Below are 18,144 nucleotides of genomic sequence, written 5' to 3' on the forward strand. Positions count from 1 at the left end.
CAAAACAGAAGTCCTTATCTTAGGTACCTCTCCCTCCGCCTGGGACGACTCTTGGTGGCCAGAGGCCCTAGGAAAAACACCCATCCCGACGGACCACGCACGGAACCTGGGCGTCATCCTGGACTCCTCACTCTCGATGACCAGACAAGTCAACGCCGTCTCATCATCCTGCTTTAACATTCTTCGCATGCTCAAAAAAACATTTCGCTGGATCCCCACCGAAACTAGAAAAACGGTCACCCATGCTCTGGTTACAAGCCGCCTGTACTACGGAAACACCCTATACGCCGGTACCACCGCCAAACTTCAGAAAAAACTCCAACGCATCCAGAACGCATCAGCCAGACTCATACTAGACATCCCGCGTAAAGACCACATTTCTGGCCACCTGAAAAACCTCCACTGGCTTCCCGTCAACAAGAGGATAACATTCCGCCTCCTAACCCACGCACACAAAGCACTTTACGAACTTGGACCCGAATGCCTCAACACGCGACTTCCCTTCTACACCCCTCCCCCCCCCCCCGCCAGCTACGCTCTTCCAACCTAGCCCTTGCCGCTGTCCCTCGCATCAACAAAACCACCATGGGAGGAAGATCCTTCTCCTACCTGGCGGCTAAAACCTGGAACTCACTTCCCATTCACCTTCGCCTTACTCAGAACCACCTAGCATTCAGAAAGCAACTTAAAACCTGGATATTCGACATGTAATTCCCCTCCCATCCTCAAGCGCCTTGAGACCCTCTGGGTATGTAGCGCGCTATACAAATTTATTGACTTGACTTGACTAGCTGTATAAAACAATACAATATAAAAAAATCAGGGCATTTAAAGGAATTTAACCAAATTCGCTGGGGAAAATATAAGTGAAGTAAAGTAAAATTTACTTGGCACTGAAGAAAAAATTAAACTAAGGTAGGGCATAATAAAAAACATTTTAAACACAAGTAACGAGAAATTGGGAGTTCAAAAGGGAGGAAAACTGCCTGTGTGGCCAGCCAACAATGGTTCGCCACCCACAACAGACCGCAATTGCCGAAAAACTGAGAGTCCAGCGAAGAAAGGATGTGAGGCTAACCTGAAGGAGACATGGGCTCAGGAAGATCCCTGATTGGTCTACGAAAAGGAAAGGGGTGTAAAAAAACACTGCATCCCTTTACTTTATCAAGGTATTTAGTTTTGCGCAAAACTCCCTCCGTGAGGAGTATCTTGGCACTGACGGCTAAGCCCTAACAGCAAAAGCTGGGTCTGCAGGAACTAAATCTGTGGTTGCATAGAGAACACAACAAAAAGCCAAGAAAGGGGTCTGGCTTACACAATTAAGTCAGCGTGCGACAGCACATGTAATCGAAGATTAGGGCAATGTAGTCTAAAACACTACAAGCCAAGCAAGGGGAGTGGCTTACATGAAAGATTACACATGTGTAAGCAAGCATTGAACCCTAAAGGAACTATGCCAAATTCAAGATGGTCAGGAGGGAAGAGGGCGAGAGAGAGAAAGGATTAAGCGAGACAAACCAGGTGAGTAAATAAGTCTAAAGAGGGCATGGTTAAGAAGAGAGGGGAATAGAAGTAAGGTAGGGTGATGCCAGGGAGAAACGCAACTGAGTAAGATAAAAGTGGTAAGGGGACTCTGAGAAGGATAAAAATGGATGAATGAGCCGCAGAAGAGTAAAAGTGGTATAGTGAGTCTGAGAAAGGTAATAGCTTTAAGAAGAGTCTGAGAAGGGTAACAGTGTTAGGATGAGTCTGAGAGGTGTAAAAGTGGTAGGATGAGTCTGAGAAGTGTAAAGTGGTAGGAGAGTTTGAAAAAGGTAAAGTGGTAGGATGAATCTGATAATGGTAAAAATAATAGGGGGAGTCTGAGAAGGGTAAAAGCTGTAGGATGAGTCTGAGAAGGGTAAATGTGGTAGGATGATTCTGAGATGTGTTAAGTGGTATGAGAGTTTGAGAAGGGTAAATTGGTAGGATGAGTCTGAAAAGTGTAAAAGTGGTAGGAAGAGTCTGAGAAGGGTAAAAGTGGTAGCACAGTTTGAGATGGGTAACGTGGTAGGATCATTCTGAGAATTATAAAGTGGTAGGATGAGTTTGAGAAGGTTAAGTGGTAGGATGAGTCTGAGAAGTGTAAAATGGTAGGATGAGTCTGAGAAGGCTAAAAGTAGGAGGAAGAGTTTGAGAAGGGTAAAAGTAGTAGGAAGAGTTTCAAAAGGTAAAAGTAGTAGGAAGAGTCTGAGAAGTGTAAAGTGGTAGGATGAGTCTGAGAAGTGTAAAATGGTAGGATGAGTCTGAGAAGGCTAAAAGTAGGAGGAAGAGTTTGAGAAGGGTACATTTGGTAGGGAGAGTCTGAGAAGGGTAAAAAAGTGGCAGGAAGAGTCTGAGAAGTGTAAAGTGGTAGTGAGTGTCTGAGAAGGGTAAATGTGGTAGGGAGTGTCTGAGAAGGGTAAATGTGGTAGGGAGTGTCTGAGAAGGGTAAATGTGGTAGGGAGAGTCTGAGAAGGGTATAAAAGTGGCACGAAGAGACTGAGAAGTGTAAAGTGGTAGGATGAGTCTGAGAAGTGTAAAATGGTAGGATGAGTCTGAGAAGGCTAAAAGTAGGAGGAAGAGTTTGAGAAGGGTAAAAGTAGTAGGAAGAGTTTCAAAAGGTAAAAGTAGTAGGAAGAGTCTGAGAAGTGTAAAGTGGTAGTGAGTGTCTGAGAAGGGTAAATGTGGTAGTGAGTGTCTGAGAAGGGTAAATGTGGTAGGGAGAGTCTGAGAAGGGTAAAAAAGTGGCAGGAAGAGTCTGAGAAGGCTAAAAGTAGGAGGAAGAGTTTGAGAAGGGTAAAAGTAGTAGGAAGAGTTTCAAAAGGTAAAAGTGGCAGGAAGAGTCTGAGAAGTGTAAAGTGGTAGTGAGTGTCTGAGAAGGGTAAATGTGGTAGTGAGTGTCTGAGAAGGGTAAATGTGGTAGGGAGAGTCTGAGAAGGGTAAAAAAGTGGCAGGAAGAGTCTGAGAAGTGTAAAGTGGTAGTCAGTGTCTGAGAAGGGTAAATGTGGTAGGGAGTGTCTGAGAAGGGTAAATGTGGTAGGGAGTGTCTGAGAAGGGTAAATGTGGTAGGGAGACTCTGAGAAGGGTAAATGTGGTAGGGAGAGTCTGAGAAGGGTATAAAAGTGGCAGGAAGAGACTGAGAAGTGTAAAGTGGTAGTCAGTGTCTGAGAAGGGTAAATGTGGTAGTGAGTGTCTGAGAAGGGTAAATGTGGTAGGGAGTGTCTGAGAAGGGTAAATGTGGTAGGGAGTGTCTGAGAAGGGTAAATGTGGTAGTGAGTGTCTGAGAAGGGTAAATGTGGTAGGGAGAGTCTGAGAAGGGTAAATGTGGTAGGGAGTGTCTGAGAAGTGTAAAGTGGTAGTGAGTGTCTGAGAAGGGTAAATGTGGTAGTGAGTGTCTGAGAAGGGTAAATGTGGTAGGGAGTGTCTGAGAAGGGTAAATGTGGTAGGGAGTGTCTGAGAAGGGTAAATGTGGTAGTGAGTGTCTGAGAAGGGTAAATGTGGTAGGGAGAGTCTGAGAAGGGTAAATGTGGTAGGGAGTGTCTGAGAAGTGTAAAGTGGTAGTGAGTGTCTGAGAAGGGTAAATGTGGTAGTGAGTGTCTGAGAAGGGTAAATGTGGTAGGGAGTGTCTGAGAAGGGTAAATGTGGTAGGGAGAGTCTGAGAAGGGTATAAAAGTGGCAGGAAGAGACTGAGAAGAGTAAAGTGGTAGGATGAGTCTGAGAAGGGCACGCGTGTCAGCGAGAGTTTCAGAAGGGTAAAAATGTTAGGGAGTGTCAAGTCAAGGGAGAAAGAAGGGCGAAGACTATAGACAGTACGCATTGGAGGGGTTTAGAGGGGACAGGGATTAGTAAAGATGGAGAAAGGGAAAGCCAGAAGGAGGTCACTGGACGGCTGCCTGGCAGAAGGCAGAGTTTATACTGTAATCCTGGGCCAGCTGCAGCACCGCAGGAGCCTGGAATCCAAGAAAGAACAGCCGAGCGAGCCCTTTTCAGAGTGATCGCGAGCCTCGCGGCCTGGCTTGCCGCCAGACCCCCTGATTAGCTTAGTTAGAGCTCCAGATGCACAGACTTGCTCTAGGATGGTCTACTTCTCCAGTGGGGTGGTTGGTTGCAGAGTCTTGGCTCTAATAAACCACAGGCCCTGAGCTCCTATGCCTCTGTAGGCCGGACACTGCCGTGAGCCACCTTCCTGCCACCTAAAGACATAGTTTACCATGTAAATGGATCTGTCCGGAGTGGGAGAGGAAAAGGGGGCTCGCCGGCAGGGTGCAGTGATAGACCAGGAAATAATAAAATGGAAAGAGAAGGTACGGAAAAGAGGGAAAAATTAACCAGCACAGAGCGGAAGAATTGAGAGAGAAGCTTCATGACAGAAGAGAAGAGCAGAGGGAGACGGGTGTAAGCCCCCCAGACCAATCACAAAACTGCATTGCAGGGACACCTTCCTGCACAAGCAATCATGCATGGCCTTTTGCTGTTTTTATGTTTGCAGAACAATGCAGATCACAAAAACAAGGAGAAATAAAGCATTTCTCCTCATTGTGCCCTGTTAGGACCAAGTTTTCCCTGGACTTAATTTTGGCGCTGCCTCATATTTATGACACCCTTGTAAATATGGGTCAGCTTCAAAATTAATGGGTGTTGCAGCTGAACTCTCCCTGAAACACCCATTGCCCATTGCCCACCCCTTATTTACAACGCAGCGTTAGGCCATGTTAAGTGACTTAACACTGCCTTTTAACTAAAGCGAAGCCTGTATAGTTTAGTCAACATGGTTGATATACAAGGAAGATCAGTACACCGAAAGGTTTGCGACAAGGCTATATCCTAGGGCCCTGCTTATTCAACTTGTATTTGTATGACCTCCTACTATTGTAAAGTTTGCAGCTTTCCCATGAGACTTGGGTCCCAGATGTTAAATGCGCTTCCATACGCAGATGATTTGATGCTGTTTGATGTTACCCCAATACGCCTACAACTATAACTTGTGATTTTCGATTGCCATAATAAGGATGAGGATATGAACATACATTTGAAGAAGATTGAAGGTGTAGCCTTTGGTCAAGTTAATAAAAGGTAAAAAAAAAACATTGATAGAGGCATTAAAAATTTTCTAAGACAGTATGATTACTTAGGTATTACATTAGATGATACATTCTTTTGAAAACTACTAAGGGATGAATTAGCATACTGTAGGAGAGAAAGTGGAAGCATCTGCGAATTTTATAACTCGTATGGAGGTGTTTCGGTTAACGGTAATCAGAGCAAGAGGAAATGCTAGCATGTTAGGGCTCAGGGGTTTCTAGAGACCAATGTTGCACTGCTCTAAATACCATACAGTTGAAATAATTGGTTCTACTTTCAAACCCAGGAACAAGAAAAAACAGAGCCTGTTTTACGGTTTAAGTTGGGTCATATTTCTGCTGCATTACAGACAGATGTAACCTTCATAAAAAAAAATTTATTTTTCAAGGAAACACAGTTGGACTTGGTCTAGCTCTAGAAATGAATTTCTTTATGGGAAATACTGATTGAGAAACTAGTGACCCAATATACTTGTTTTATGATCCTTGCTTGGCTCTTCTTTTCATTTGGGAATCTGTGGATCGTGACGGTGTATGTAAATACAATCACAAAACAATTGCTCGAGAGAAACCACATCTATCTAGTTTGCATCGTGATGTTGCGATTGCCGGGGAAAGTAGATATGGTAGAGTTTTAAGCTTTGACTAATCTACGTTACTGCCACAACTTGTCATTGGGAACTGCATATAAAGTCAACATTTCTCCACTTACAATTTAATTATTCCCCCTGGATAATTGTCTGAAGATGGTTTTGGTTTGAGTCTTTACTCTTTTATTTGTGGATTGTGTGTGCTAGGGGGGTGGTCTTTTGCATATTTCAATACTCCGTGTGGGGCATGTCACAGTTTGGCTTCTGACTTTTCTCCTCCAATGAACCCCCTCATTGTTCGATGCCCAAAAGGGACTGCTCATCCACAGGTCTAATGATCCAGGGCATTGTTCTGGAGACAAGCCAAGACGCCTATCCGCTATTCCACCATAGCAACTTCGCCCATCCAAGGAGACTGAAAACCAACAGCGGTTGTGGGCGGAACCTCTCACTTAAGGGCAACATTTTGCTTTTCCAAAGTCCTGGGTCTCCCACTGGCTGCTTCCGGAAAACTCCTTGTGGTAACAGTGTTTCCTGTGTTATGAATCTTTCCAGCCACAGGGTACATGGGAATAGGGCCCTCTATGGTCAAGAGCATACTACCTCACTCCTCTTTCAGCACTCAAGCACAGTAGGAGTGTCTCAAAGCTTATGTTGGCATAAAGATCGGGTTCCACTCCTTCACAATACAATATGAGCGGGGCGTTCTTCTCACAAACATGTGGCCAGGACCCATGCGGCTTGAGTCGTTCGTTCTCAGGGTCCACAAATCTGCCTCAGAGAGGAACTCTACCCAATCCCAAAGCCAACACAGAGGCGGCGCTGCAAATTTTATAAGCACATAGTCAGCAGGCATAGCATTCATATGGATGTATGATGTTAAAACGTATACTTTTACAACGCCTACCTTTACAACGCGGTTTTTACAACGCATACCATTACAACGCATAATGCTTTTAGGCGCTGGATAGTGAATAGTTTAATTTACTATTCCAACTCCAGTCCCCGTGGATAGTAGGGAAGGTTATTGGATAGTAAATTAACCTATTCCCTATCCTAGAGCGCCCCCCAGCACAATGCGTTGTAATAGTTTGCGTTGTAAAAGTTGCGTTGTAATGGTAGGTTGTTGTAAAAGTTGCGTTGTAACAGTTGTATACCCATTCATATCCCACAGCCTTCCGCCCTTAAACTCTATCATAGCTAAAAACAATTATCTAAACTTTAAAACATTGTGGCAAACTAAGTGCTAGAGTGGCTCCAACAATTTTTGGTTGTGGTGAAAATAAATTGCTACTTATGCAGGATACTGGAGAGGGAGCAAGTCCTGTACATTTTACTAGGAGGTTTTTTCCCTAGCCGCTCTTTTCATGAGCCATGTCAACTGATTGATAGGCGTTTCCATACTGCTTGTATGTACCAGTCGGAAATAAGCTGATATCATATATGGCCATGCTCTACTCACCCAAGGCAAATTTGGTTGATGTCCTTTACTTCAGTAAGTGAAGTTGAGACATAAACTTTAAACGTAATTCCAGTGGAAGGCTAAAGAGGGAGGTAGAGAGATATGTTATGCCCGAATGAAAGTGAAATGTGGACCTCTGACTTCTGACTTCTCCTAGCTTAAAAAAAAGCATTCTATATAATTTAGAATTAAATGTCATTTAGTTCTCTATTTAAGGGTTATCGATATGGAAATAAACTGTACAACAAAGAGAAGTAAATTGTCCCTTATTAAACACTAGCGTGTTCATACCCCTGAGGGGGAAGCCGGGGGTTGTATTATTTTAATTGTGTGCATTTATTTTAATTTCTGTTCACCTGTGTTACCTTTAACTTTTAAAAACTCCGAAGACTCCATTCAGTTTCTGCCGCATTTGATCCCGCTCCCAGCGCAGCAGATTTAGTGTTGACTCTGTCGGAGGCAGGGCTCTAGGACGCCATATTGGGGGGATCAAGGGTTGCGCTCGAGCTGTTGAACGCCTCCCGCCCGCCCAGGTATAAATATCGACACTAAGGTGCGAGCGCGCTGATTACTAGCTTGTTCATACCCCTGAGGCGGAAGCCGGGGGTTGTATTTTAATTGTGTGCATTTATTTTAATTTTTGTTCACCTGTGTTACCTTTAACTTTTAAAATCTCCGAAGACTCCAGTCAGTTTCTGCCGCATTTGATCCCGCTCCCAGCGCAGCAGATTTAGTGTTGACGCTGTGGGAGGCAGGGCTCTAGGACGCCATATTGGGGGGTTTAAGGGTTGCGCACGAGCTGTTGGACGCCTCCCACACGCCTCTAGATTGAAATAAAAAGATGACGTCTTCCCGTCCGCACAGCAGGCAGGCGCAGCGGGCGCGACGGCGGCGCACCGAAGGCGCGCCAAAGTCAAGCCCGTCTGCGCCCGTCCGCGACTGGACGGGACCAGGGGCCACAATCCCTGCCCCTTTTCCAGGCTATTTTAGGGGATACAGCTCCAACGAGTTACTCAGCCTGCGACCTCCAGCAAAGGTATTATGTAATCACTCTTATCACCCTCTAAATTTGCCACCTCAATGTCCGTATTGCAACACCTATTTTAAAGCTATTTCCACCACTAAGACCCAGCATATCTACAAGATGTTTCTTCTCAATTGCAGGTCCCTGCCCAAACATCAAATAGAATTATCCTTGTTACTTGACGAGCTAAACCCGGATATATTCTTTCTCACTGAGGCATGGCTGACTCCGCACTCAGAACCCGACATAATACAAACACTGCCACAGGGATATCAAATAGCAAGGATAGACCGCTCAATTGGAAAAGGCGGTGGATTAGCAATAATATTTAAAGATCATTATATCTGCCGCTGCTCCCCCAGCCCCTTTTTGGACTGGGAAAGCCAAATATTAGCTTTTCTGGAGCACTGATTTATTGTCCTCCGGGACCGGTCAAACAGTTCCTGTGCTCTTTGCCCTCAGTTGTCACAGATCTCGCTGCCACCGCTGCTAATTTCACACTGTTGGGCGATTTGAATATGCACTTCAATGACATTGGGGACCACACGGCTCAAGAGTTAATCGCTGACTTTTCTGCGTTACAGCTAGCTCAGCTTGTCTCACTACCCACACATACCAAAGGGCACTTGCTTGATCCTGTGTTCAGTATCTGCCCTGATTTGAAGGCAGAGTCTCCCACTGCACTCCCGTGGACTGACCATTGGTTAATCCCTCTTATTTGGAACAATCACAAACCCCCCATATTGACACCAGGGCCACGGGAAGCACGAAACTGGTCCAAACTTTTACTTGACAAGTGGGTCGATGAGTTACAAGCCACAATACCACCCATTAACGCAGATCCCTTGATAGCTAATGATGAATTCAACAACTGGATAACTAAATCACTGAACATCATACTCCCCGTTAGGAAAACTCTGGCAAAGAGATCCAGGACCTCAGCCCCTTGGTATTCGGAGGAGATTAGGGACATCAAACGCAAGTGTAAGAGGCTAGAGAGAAAGTGGCGTCTGGGTTACACAGACCCAGACAAAATCTTATATAGAAAATCCATCAGTGACTACAGGAAGGAGATAAAGAAAGCTCAAACCCTGTACTACACACAAAAAATCTCCGAAGCCAGCTCTAAGTCTAAGGAGATCTACCGGATTGTAAAGAGTCTTACTAAACTACCTCAGCCCCCCGTAAATAGTGAAGACTTACAAGCTCGCTGTAATGATCTAGCGGACTTTTTTTACAACAAAGTGGATCTCATCTACTCATCATTTTCAAACACCATTTCAAATGCCCCAGTAGACATCTTGGCAAACTCTAAGCAGGATAAACTAGGTAATCTGTCATCTGTGCTGGTTGAGCTCCCTCTGCTACACCCGGACCTACTTACCACTTTAATGAGGCAAGTAAAATCAGGTTCTCCCTGTGATCCTGCACCTCCGAGTTCCTTAATGGCCGCTAGCCACACTATCCTTCCTGTTATGTTGGAGGTACTTAATGCCTCTATCTCCACTAACACGGTCCCACCAGCATGGAAAGAGGCTAGGGTGAGGGCACTCGTGAAGAAACCTAACATGGACATAAACAACTTCAGTAATTATCGTCCCATTTCCCTGCTCCCTTGGATCAGCAAGATACTAGAGAAATACATCAACAGTCTTTTGACCAATTTTCTAGAAAACAATCAGTTGCTTGACTTTTCACAAACTGGTTTCCGCCCCAAACATGGGACGGAATCTGCTTTGTTGGCAGTTCTGGAGGAAACTAGAAGAATCTTAGATCGAGGAGGATCGGCGGCAGTCATCCTCCTCGATCTAATTGCTGCTTTTGACACAGTGAACCATGAAATCTTATTGCAGCGTCTCTATGACATTGGAATCCAGGGGGGAGCGTTGAAATGGATCAGGTCATTCCCGAGTGATAGAACCTTTCAGGTTTTTGAGGGAAACACCACCTCCACCAGCAGACCTTTGGGCTGTGGGGTCCCGCAGGGCTCCTCGCTTAGCCCGACGTTGTTTATCGTCTATATGAGGTCGCTGGCTGGGATCGTCCGTCCATATGGTATTAAGATCATTACCTATGCGGACGATACCCAGCTAGTGGTCTCTCTGACGCAGGCCGAGGGCTCTGCAGCCATGGTGGATTTGGCAGGCTGCCTGAGCGAAGTGAACAGCTGGATGACCATGTCTTGTCTCAAGCTTAATGGGGACAAGACAGAGGTCATGCTGTTGGGACGCTCGGCTCCATCCTCAGTGGGCTCAATTTGGCCAGCCTGTCTGGGCTACCCTCCAGCTCCCAAGAATGCCATTAAGAGCCTGGACATTTGGCTGGATAGGTCCCTGACTTTAGATTATCAGGCCACCAAGCTATCGGCCACCTGTTTTGGCCTTCTCAGAATGTTAAAGAGGATACTTCCCCTGCTACCATTCAAGGCCATTAATTATAATGGGGTTACCCAGTGACACTCAGAACCTGGGTATTACGTGGTATGCAAAAAGTGGTTCTGTCGGATTGTACTCAATCTCTTTGACTCAAACAATTACTTGTCTCATGGATTTTCTCATATGCATTTTTTCATGAAAAAACATTGAATATAACAACAATAAATAAGTGCTATAAGTGCACCATACCGCAGGGTCGAAACGTCGACCCTAATCCACCAATTGGTCCTCACTACATCTCAACAGAAAAATATGATTTGCAATACTGTTTGAGTGAATTGAAGTTATTGTTGGACCAGTGTATCTCAATTGCATCTGTCACGAAACTGTATCACCCTAACAGTCACCACTAGTCACAGATCACATTTATTCACTGCTGCACTTATTTATTGTTGTTATATTCTCAATGTATATGGACAACCACCTTTTAAATACTAAAGAAAACAAATGTTTTGCAAAGTGATTGAATAATTACAACTTTGTGAACCAGAAAAATAACGTTTGGTGTGTGCTTTTTCCTTCAATGTTTTTTCATGAAAAAATGCATATGAGAAAATCTATGAGACAAGTAATTGTTTGAGTCAAAGAGATTGAGTACAATCCGACAGAACCACTTTTTGCATACCACCATTCAAGGCCAAACAAACCGTCGTACAGGGACTGATCCACTCCAGGCTAGATTTTGGAAACGCACTTTATCTTGGAGCCCCCGACTCCACATTGTGGAAACTGCAAGTTATTCAAAACTGTGCGGCCCGCAACCTACTGCAAATTCCCCGTAGGCTTTCTGCTAGACCAGGACTGAAAACACTGCACTGGCTCCCTGTTATGGACAGGATTATCTTTAAGTCGCTCTGTATTGCCCATCAGTCATTCTGGGAAACAGGTCCAGCAATTAATCTCCCTTTAATCACCCCATACCTCCCTAGCAGACAGCTGCGTTCAGCCAATGCATTTCTTGCTATCGTGCCCCGGGTCAAACGGACTAGAGCGGGAGGCCGTTCTTTCACACTAAATGTGGCCAGGTGTGGAACTCTCTCCCCCCCCACTTAAGGTCCAATCATGACCTAACCTCCTTCAGGAAACAACTGAAATTGAATCAAATCGCTCGCGATTTCACCTTGCCACTGGTCGGACCACTTTTTAATCTCTTTTTGTCTTTTGGTCCTTCCACCGCCCCCCCCCCGCAGCCGAGGCCCTAGCCTTCTGGCTCGCAATTTGAACAAAGCAGACCTCGACCTCTTCCTTACCTCTTTAACATCTTCGGCTCCGCCCTGCCTAGGCTCCATAGACTCTCAAGAAGCCGCACTAATTAAATGGTTAGAGTCCGCCAGCGACAAGGTCGCTCCCCTCAAACTAATTAGAGCCAAGCGTCCCCATGACGCACATCGTTGGTTCTCAGATAGCCTCAAATCCCTAAAACTGGGACTTCGTAAAGCTGAGCGTCATTGGCTTAGAAACTACGACCCTTTAGAGAAACTTCACTTCCTAAAACTATCTGGAGAATATAAACAGGCTATCTCAGCAGCTAAAACTGCCTACTTCTCCTCAAAAATTCTTAACTCTGCGCAAAAATCCAAAGAAATTTTTGCCATTGTGGAGGAGCTCTCACATCCGGACAGGGTGACCATTAAACCCCTCCCGTCCCAGGCACTCTGCGACTCCCTCAACTGTTTTTTATAGATAAAATTAGTAAAATCAAAAACAGTATCTCCTCCGCATCTCCGGCGATGCCCCTCTCCGAGGTCACCCCCTCTTTTAACCCCCATTCCCTCACTCAGCTCCCCCCATATTAGAGGAAGACTTTCTCTCCCTACTCAATAAAGTCTCATCTGGCTCCCCCACAGATTGTTGCCCTCCTGTGATTCTCCGGGCCGCCTTCTCAGCTTGCCCCACCCCTCCGCTGACCCTCCTGAACAACTCTCTTTTGCTCGGTGAGGTCCCCAGCCAGTTCAAGAACGCTGAGGTGGTTCCTATATTAAAAAAAACCAACGCTGATTCTGGGGTTATGGGTAACTTCCGTCCCATCTCCCTTCTCCCTTACTTGAGTAAGGTACTTGAGACACATGTGACCAGCGTCCTCAGCTCCTTCATTGAAGACTCCAACTTCCTGGATTCCCAGCAAGCCGGGTTTAGACCCGCCCATTCTACAGAGGCGGTCATCCTCTCTGTCATGGAGGAACTCCGTAGAGGCGCTGATTCCAACATTAGCCAAGCCTTAGTTCTTCTGGATCTGTCGGCGGCCTTTGGCACGGTCGACCACACCATCTTGGTCGACCGTGTCAAAGAGGCGGGCATCAGTGGGACGGCCCTTAACTGGATCCGCTCCTTTCTGATGAACCGCCACCAATCTGTCCGACTCTCCCAGTTTTCGGCTGACAGGAGGACGCTCACCTGCGGCGTTCCGCAGGGCTCGTCCTTGTCACCACTTCTTTTCAACCTGTACCTCACCCCTCTGATCCGCTCCCTCCGGGGAAGGAATGTCTCTGCATTTAATTATGCAGATGACATTCAGCTTGTCTTCAATCTTGACTCCTCGGATGAAGCGGCCCAAAATTTCCAATCCACCCTCTGCCATATTAGTAACTGGATGGGCGCTCACCATCTCAAACTTAATCCCGACAAGACGGAGCTTGTTCTTGTCGGAGGCCCATCCAACCCCTGGAACTCCACTTTCTGGCCCCTTTCCCTCTGCCCCCCTCCTCGTCCTGCTGATAAAGTGAAAAGCCTGGGGGTTTATATCTCCCACGATCTTTCTATGAAGCATCAGGTCAGTGCCACTGTGTCCTCTTGCTTTTTTCAGCTTAGGAAGATCAGGAAAATAGCCCACTTCTTGACCACCGAAGCCCTCACCTTGGCACTGCTAGCCCTAGTCATCTCTCGGATCGACTATGCTAACGCTTTGTATGCAGGCATCCCACAATACCAAATCAAAAGACTGCAGCTCGCCTGATCTACCATCAACCTAAACATCATCATGTCCGCCCTCTGCTTAAAGCCCTTCATTGGCTTCCTGTATCGGAGCGTTGCAAGTTTAAACTAGGTTGCCTAACTCATAAATCTTTGGCCGGCATCGGCCCTTCCTTTATCTCTTCCCTTCTGCATCGTTACGCCCCTCCCAGGCACCTCCGATCTTCTGACCTTGCACTCCTCCAGGTGCCCAGATTCAGGCGCAAAAAACATGGAGGTCTTAGATTTTCTTTTCTGGACCCCTCATTTTGTAACTCTCTCCCACTGGGACTCAGACTCTCTTCCTCTTATCCTCAATTTAGGTCTCTCCTTAAAACCCATCTTTTCCGTAGTGTCTATACATAAGCTTTTCTCACCTCCCCCTTTGCCTCTCACCGAATAAAGTGAACAGCGCCAAGAAACCATCCGGTGTATGCCGCGCTTTATAAGTAATTTTTACATTACATTACATTACATTACTGAAAACCTTTTTGTTTAATAAATAGGCCCTCCTCATCCTCTTGTGCTGTTCTGCCCAACTGTAAGAACACTTCTTAGTCACAGCGCTTGGACGCCTCCGGGCATCTATCTGCGCTTTACAAAACGCATTTTCATTTCATTTCATTTCACAATAGTGGGGTTACCATAAGACAAGGAAAGTTTGTGTAAAACTTGGAAAGAGCCAAGATCAGTTTATTGGTCTTAAATAAGACTTTTGGAATACAGTCTTGGCAATTTAAAATGTATGTTACTTCTACTCCTAAGCAGTTCTTGGACACCACTTGTTGATCTGACAAATGTCTTAACACAAGTACTTTTTATACTGGAAAGTAGTTTGAGAGTATCACAATTGTGTAGATAACCTTAATTTCACCTATTTATTATTAAGTGATGATATATCTACTGTAGGCACACAAAGGCAGTCATCAACCTAACTAGTCAAGATAGGAACTGTAAAAAACGGGGTTGTTGGTTGACTGGCGTGTGAGTCCAGGTCAAGCAGCAACCACAATGCTTATCAGGGTAAGGCATAAGCAAACCCCAGATTAGCCTGTGCCCAACCCCTAGCTTGGCACCGACCAGTCAGACTTAACTTGGAGGCAATGTGTAAAATATGTGCAACACTTTGAACAGTAAAACAGTTAAAACAACACACAAAAAATCCCAACACAAAGTTAGAAAAATAGAGCTTAATTTCATAAATAAAACAAGACCAAAACAACCAAAATCCAATCTCTAGAACCCAAGTTATACATTTTTAAAGAATAAACTACAATATAGTGCCTTAAAGCATAAAACGCATACCGCGGCTATCTGGTCACGGTGGACTGGGTCAAAGACAATAGTTCAGGCTGACCGTGATGGAGCGCGGGTCGAATACAGTCCCAGATTATCCAACTGAAGTTTTACCGTCTCAAGTTTTGTGCCAAGAGTCCCGTTCGCGTTGAAGAGGGTTGCTGGGAGCAAGGAGAGTGTTGCGGGCAGTGATTCGCGTGGTGCGAAGAGCAGTCCAGGCAATGCAGACAGGAGGACTGGAGCTTTGAGTTGGCAGTCCTCCACAGATGATCGATGCTTGCTGTGTGAAGAGGCGGGAAGCGGGTATGTGAGCGGTTCTGTTCCAGTGTGAACGGCCCCATCGCAAAGACCCCAAACGCTTGATTTCAAGAGCTCGATAGCCACACCAAGGGTCTAGGACCTGAGAGGCAACAGTTGGGAGTCAGGAGCTCACTGAAGACAGGTCCAGTAGTTGTTAGGGAGCCTTTTATGTCCATGAGGCTCAGATCAGGAGGCCTGCAGACTAGCCCTTTGCGTCACTATGGGGTTCTGGGTTCAAGATGAAGTTGCAGGTCCAGTTCTTCTTCTTCAGGCAAGAGGGCAGCAGGCAGTAGAAAGCAGGGCAGAGGTTCCTTCAGAGCAACAGTCCAGCAGAGTGGATTCATTGTAGAAGCACAGCATTCCTTCTTCCTGGCAGTGCAGCTGCAGGTCCAGAAGTGTACTGAAGTGGTGATGTCTGAGGTCCTTCTTTTAAACACAGTTGTGCTTTAGGAGTGAAGAAAATCTTCTAGAGGCATGCCTCTGAAGTGTACAGATGCCCTGCCTTCCAGGCCCTAGCATCAGACTAACTACAGGGGGTATGCTGCCCTTTGTGTGGAGACAGGACACATTCTATTCAGGTGTTATTGAGGCTGGTCCCAGCTCTTTTCTCCCATCCTGCCAGTTATGGCCCATCAAGTCACACTTAAGCTGCTGTTGCGTGTGGCTGTTTAGGAGGAATACACAAAGCCCAACTGCCAACTACACCCAGTCATGCGACCAGAGACAGGCTGCAGACACCAAATGGCTATGGCAAGAAAATGCCAACTTTCTTCAAGTGGTATTTTCAGAATTGTAATTTAAAACCCGACTTCACCATAAATGAGGATTTCAAATTAGGATTCCTGAGACACCAAACATAAACTAGGCACCCCTCCCCATTTGCAAATTACACTTCTAAAATGTAATAAGGCAACTCCAATGTTAGCCTATTGGAGAGATAGGCCTTGCAGTAGTGAAGTACAAATTTAATAGTTTTTCTTTGCAAGGGCATGTAAAACTTAAAAGTACATGTCCTGCTTTTTAATTGCATTGCACTCTACCCTCTGGGTTGTCCAGGGCCTACCCTAGGTGTGAAATATGTATTAAAAATAAAGGTTTGGTCCTCTCAAAATGTTTATTTTGCTAGGTGGAAATAGCAGTTTATAATTTCACACACAGCCTTTGCAGTGGCAGGCCTGAGGCATGTTTAAAGGGCTTCTTAAGTGGTTGGCACAATCATGGTTGCAGGCCCACTAATAGCATTTACTTTACAGGCCCTGGGCACATGTAGTGCCACTTTAATAGGGACTTACAAGTAAATCAAATCTGCAAAATGGATATATACCCAATGCTGCCATGTTTTAAGGAGAGAGTCCGAAGGCTAAAAAAACGAATGCAGCAAAAATGGAGGAGTGATGGCAAAAAACTGGAGAAGACACAGCAGAGAGGCCCAAGTCCAACGGGAACAAGCAGTTCCAACCTTGCACAACTTTCCCTCCCCAAATGGTGAGAAAAGGACGAATGAGTAATGTCGGAAAAGTCACAAGCAGAGACCACCAACCCCATTCTAAGCCGTACTGAAGTTCCTACGTTTAGAAAAACACTACGCTGCACTTTGATGTCACATGCAGTGCTAGCTAATGGCTATAAGTAAAACCACCCCAGGAGGAGAAGCTGCATTATGCAGTGCGATAAAAATGAATTACTCCAAACATTCATAAGTTAAAACAAAGCCCAGAATTCATTTGAATACAAGTCAAGAAAGGAAGGAACATCTACATCTACGCCTTGCAGTACAGCCTGCAAAAAAAATACAGAAGAGGTAAGGGATCCTATTGTGATAAGATATCCGAGGCTATGTTAAGAACTGGCCTATGAGAAGGCCTTTCGAGTGCTTTCTTGATTGCCAAAGGAAAGGGCGGCTCCTCCCAGTAGCCAGGCTGCCACCCTGCACAGAGTGATATAAGTCAAAGGTGTGAAGTGTCTCCTTTATAAGGTCACAGCCAGGAGGAACCCATAGAGCGTCTCTTGCTTGGGGAGGAGGGCAAAGATGAACCATCAGACCCAGCATGAGAGTTGCAGCAGGAATGTGGATGAAATGCATTATTTTTTAAATCCTCTGGGAGACCATGGGAGGGGACCAGCTCCTGTGTGTGGAGAGCGCGAGAAAATCTTCCTTCCTTAGGGACAGGTGTAGTTAGATGAATTTGTCGTTGCTCGTGGACCGGGGGTGGGGGCACTGCCACCCTCTCTGCAGGAGGCGCTGTCAGACACAATGCAGCTTCTTTACATGTTCAAAGGGAGAGGGGATTCACTTAGTCCGTGGGAAGAGAGGGGTAAGCGCGCCTGCTCGTGTTTCTTCTTACAAATGAACCTAAGAGAGGCCGATCGCGCGCTCCTGTGCCTTGAGAGCGAACCTGAGATTTAACGAGGGCGATCAGGGATATTTTTAAAACCAAAAATACCTATTTTATCTTCCTGTTGATTTCCCAAGCCCGTGTTTACAGTATCTCTTCCAGAGTGGTGTCATATTTTTCATTGCACTATTGATTTGTTACATGGCTTCCGTGGTGCTGCTGTGCACTGTCAAGGGGCGCGCGCTCAGAGCTCTGTTCAGTGTCAGAGGGAACCTTGGGAGCGCAGCTCAAGCCTAGCACACACAGCTCAATCCTAGCACACACAGCTCAAATCTAGAACACGCAGCCAAAGTCTAGCACGCGCAGGCCAATCCTAGCACACACAGCTCAAATCTAGGACACGCAGCCAAAGTCTAGCACGCGCAGCCCAATCCTAGCACACACAGCTCAAATCTAGAACACGCAGCCAAAGTCTAGCACACACTGCTCAAATCTAGAACACGCAGCCAAAGTCTAGCACACACAGCCCAAGCCTAGCACACACAGCTCAAATCTAGAACACGCAGCCAAAGTCTAGCACACGCAGCCCAATCCTAGCACACAGAGCTCAAATCTAGGACACGCAGCCAAAGTCTAGCACGCGCAGCCCA

General features: G+C 45.9%; 1 protein-coding gene across 3 annotated transcripts in view; it reads left to right on the forward strand.

Moving 5' to 3' along the window:
- The window catches only part of EMID1 (EMI domain containing 1), a 451,838-nt gene that overhangs the window by 135,666 nt on the left and 298,028 nt on the right, over positions 1-18,144 (forward strand). The window lies entirely within an intron of this gene.

This window comes from Lissotriton vulgaris, unplaced genomic scaffold, assembly GCF_964263255.1.
Source record: "Lissotriton vulgaris unplaced genomic scaffold, aLisVul1.2 SCAFFOLD_852, whole genome shotgun sequence".
Classification (NCBI taxonomy): domain Eukaryota; kingdom Metazoa; phylum Chordata; class Amphibia; order Caudata; family Salamandridae; genus Lissotriton; species Lissotriton vulgaris.